General features: G+C 39.7%; 1 protein-coding gene across 3 annotated transcripts in view; it reads left to right on the plus strand.

The window, feature by feature from the left end:
• The first annotated feature begins 2,383 nt into the window (after positions 1 to 2,383).
• Positions 2,384 to 3,726, plus strand: part of LOC107102272 (NADPH oxidase activator 1-like) — a 20,433-nt gene continuing 19,090 nt past the window's right edge. The window contains exon 1 of one of the 3 annotated variants that reach the window (XM_015401509.1): positions 2,384 to 2,613. The gene's annotated coding sequence lies outside the window, so the exon portion shown is untranslated. The remainder of the gene's footprint in view (positions 2,614 to 3,726) is intronic. The other 2 variants (XM_015401507.1, XM_015401508.1) reach the window with 2 other exon arrangements.

The raw sequence follows: 3,726 nt of genomic DNA on the forward strand, positions 1-3,726 counted from the left end.
TAATAAATGTTTTCTTACACCGTCATGATGCTTAAGTTTTCTTTTTTGAGGTTTCAGATATACTTTGATTTATTTCATTTGTAGTTTATTGGTTTGATTTCCATTTTGTGTTATTGTAGTTATTTTTTTTATTGTATTTGAATTAGGCATTGTTTGCCCTCTGCTGCCCTCTTGTGTCAGTCTTTTTCCCTAGCTCCCTTCTAGACTCCTCTGTCTACGTCTGCTCCCAATCTGCCAATTAGCCTGGTCTTTGTTCAGTCTTCCATTTATACACCTCATGTTCAGTCACTGTTCGCTGGTTCCTTGTTGTTGTTAGTTGCTTCTTCATCTCTACGTTAGCTTTCCTTGATGTTTTCTGTTTTTTTCGTTCTTTGTATTTTAGATTTTTGGATGTCTACCTCAGTTTTTCTCGTTAAACCAACAAGAACTCATCTCTGCATTTGGGTCGACAAGCAACCTCACCCCCCTAGCTGACAGAACATTTTAAAACGTTTTTTTTATTCAGAACCCTACAGCTCATCACAGCAATTAATATTTTGTTCTAATCCACTGCCAATTGAAAGTGATTTAAAAAAAGTATAGGACAAGTTTATCAGGGGAGGGATCTGACTTCCCCCTGTTACCACAGCAGCTTTGAACAATAACAGTCTTTGGACCACACCCCCTGATGCATAAGTCTTTACCTGTGGTATTAGCATCACCACACAGAGGCAGGATGAAGCAGGGCTTTTGAAAAAGGGATTCTCCCTGTAAGTACAGGGTAAAAAAACTACAGTTGAAGTAAATACAGGAGTTCTCTTTACTTTGTGCATCTAATGTGTGATCACCCTTCCGTACAATCCCTGATAAATACAGCGTCTGTTGCTGGTCCTCCACCCCAATATTGACGTGCTTTAAGCACAATTACTTTATTCACTTTTAGATGATTGACAGTTAATACTGTCACATATTTTTTTACAGTTCCACTCCAAAAAAATCCATACTCTTCACACCTCCATACTCAATTATACCTCATAGGTCACATCAGAACCACAGAGGAATGGAAATAAAATCTAATGCTGTCAGCCAAAATCTTACTTTTTATGTATCTCTAAAGGTATTATGCACCTTCTGGAAAAGTGTAAGGTATGTACAGAAAATACAGCATGGGACAACTTTTTTGCATCCTGTCCTGAAAAAATAGTAATGATTGTTACACACACAGCCTAGAAAAGATGATAATTAAACAAAAACAACCTAATGATTCTCCTTAATTGGGTTTTGAATGATTATATCTGCACACTGTTAGCCTCATTGTTACTTTATACAAGCAGGGCAAAAATAAATGACCTCTCAGGAATCAAGTAGTTAATGGTTTAGTCACTGATTTATGGGATTGAGGAATATTTTTTAGAATTTCAAGTCATGCAAAAGAACAATATGTAGGGTCAGGATAATAGTGAGAAGTATTAGTTTTATTTAATTTAAGCATCATTTAGAGATAAAACATATAAATGGTGGCTGCTCAGTGATGCAGCGGGGTAGCATCTGCTGCCTGGTTCCGGGTTCGGTTCTGCTTGGAGTTTGCATGTTCTCCTTGTGCATGTGTGGGTTCTCTCCGGGTACCGGCTTCCTCCCACAGACTAAAAACATGACTGTTAGGTTAATTGGCTTCTCTAAATTCTCTTTAGTTGTGTGTGTGTGTGTGTGCATGAATGCTTGTTTGTCCTTTATTTATATGGATAAACTCAAAATAAATGGATAAACCCAGAGTCGGGTCAAATCGGAATTGTTTTTAACATCTCTGGCCTTGCTTATAAAAATTGGGCCCAGTCCTTATAGTGTCCTTTACCATAATTATAAGAAATGTTAAGCGTTTTTCCAGCTCCAGCTGAAATGTGATTCATCTTGTTAAATAGAAAATAATCCTGACATTTCTGTTCTTTTTAAGAATAGTTTCCAGCGATTTGCTTTGCCAGCCCCGTTCTCACTCAGGGAATGGAACACCAGCTGTGCTGCTTTTCTAAGGAATGCTCTGAGGTGGGCGGAGCCTCGTCATTAATGGTGACATGTCTGAACCATACAGCCCTACCAGTGCAACAGGTTGACCCAGCAGAGACGGTCCAGGAAACGTCTCACTCCTCTATGTCTGTTCATCTGTTTGCTGGGTGAAGTGTAAGCCTCACTTCTGGGAAGTCTGATTTTCTCTCCTGCTTCCTCTTCAGAGACAATCCCTTTATTGTGGGTTCAAAGGTCTCCTGGAGTGCTCTGAGATTTCCCAGCAACCTAATCTCACTGTAACCATAGGCTCAGTAATGAACAATAAACTAGTGACTCTGTTGTCAGAACTGCCTCAGAGTTTCTCTAAATGAAAGATGTGGAGCTGCAGTATAAATTGAAGTGAACCTAATCCTCCTGTCAGCTGGTGATGGTGCTCAGTGACGTAGAACAGGTGAATTCCACCTGTGGTGTGTCTCTCTGGTTCATATCTGGGGAATGTGGATGGAAGACTTCCTTGTAGCAGCTGGGTGGAGACAAATGATGAATCCTGCATTTATTCTGCACGTAGCGTAGAGTGGAGCAGGCAGCGAAGGCGACACAGGACCGAGCATCAACCTTTCATCCAGGAGAACGGTGAGAAAACAAAACGTGTTGTAAGAATGGGGCTGAATGGGAGCTCTGCAGAGAAGGGATGAGTTATTGGGGAAACACTGAGAAAAATATTGTTGCTTTGCTTTGTTGTTGCTTTAGATTCTAATTCCACTTTTAGAAAATTGAAGGTGTTTCCTGACATCAGTGAATGTTTGTGCTTTACTTTGCTCTTTGCTCCAGTGCATCAGATGATGACCTGCTTTGTTTGAGAACAATGAGGTAGTGGAAACAAATGCATCAGATTTAAATGATATGTGCTGTAGATTGTCCTGAGCTTTAAGCAGTCGGACCTCTGTTCTTCTGAGAGGATGTTCTACCTCTCTGAGGAGGGTTCCTCTGCTCTGATCATAGACATGGAGTCTTTATGAGAGTTTTGTCAAAATCGCTCTCAGCCCAACATCTCAGGACTGTTTGAAACATCCACACCTAAAGTTCAACAGGCTAATGAAAAGAGAGAAAAGTCAGAAAAAGTGATTGAATGGAAAAAATGTGGAGAGCATTTAAAACAGTGACCCAAACGCCCCACAGGACGACGGGTTCTGCTGGTTACATTTGATTTTCCTCTGGGATTAAAGTCTTATGAGTGATAACTCTGTTATGCAGACCGGACTGGGCCATGTGTCACAGCTCTAAGAACCTCGGCCTGTTTTTATTTTATTGTTGAACAAATGCTGAGCAACAGCAGATCCGGTCTGACTGAGAATAACTATTTATTTGTCCAGAAGAAATTTATTAGCAGTATTTACAACCAGATGACCAAGTCAGACCAATTCCTGATCATAAGGAAACACTTCCTCATCTGTTAGCCATGCTTCTACCTGCACTGTGAACTTGGTACTGCAAAACAGCAGAGAAAGGAGAGAATACTGAACAGCAGACTGCATATATGCAACAAAATACTTCAAGATCTTTAAATTTGCTTAAGAGAGATTCACCTAAACCAGTGGTAACAAATAAATCAATGGAGGCTGAATAAAGAAAATCAACAACCAGTAAAGGTCCGGAGACATTTTTAATTATAATCTGTTACTATAAACAGAATTTAACACTGAAATAAAAACAGATATTTATGCATCCATGTTATACACTGAATTT

This window comes from Cyprinodon variegatus, unplaced genomic scaffold, assembly GCF_000732505.1.
Source record: "Cyprinodon variegatus isolate N-32 unplaced genomic scaffold, C_variegatus-1.0 Scaffold1228, whole genome shotgun sequence".
NCBI lineage: Eukaryota > Metazoa > Chordata > Actinopteri > Cyprinodontiformes > Cyprinodontidae > Cyprinodon > Cyprinodon variegatus.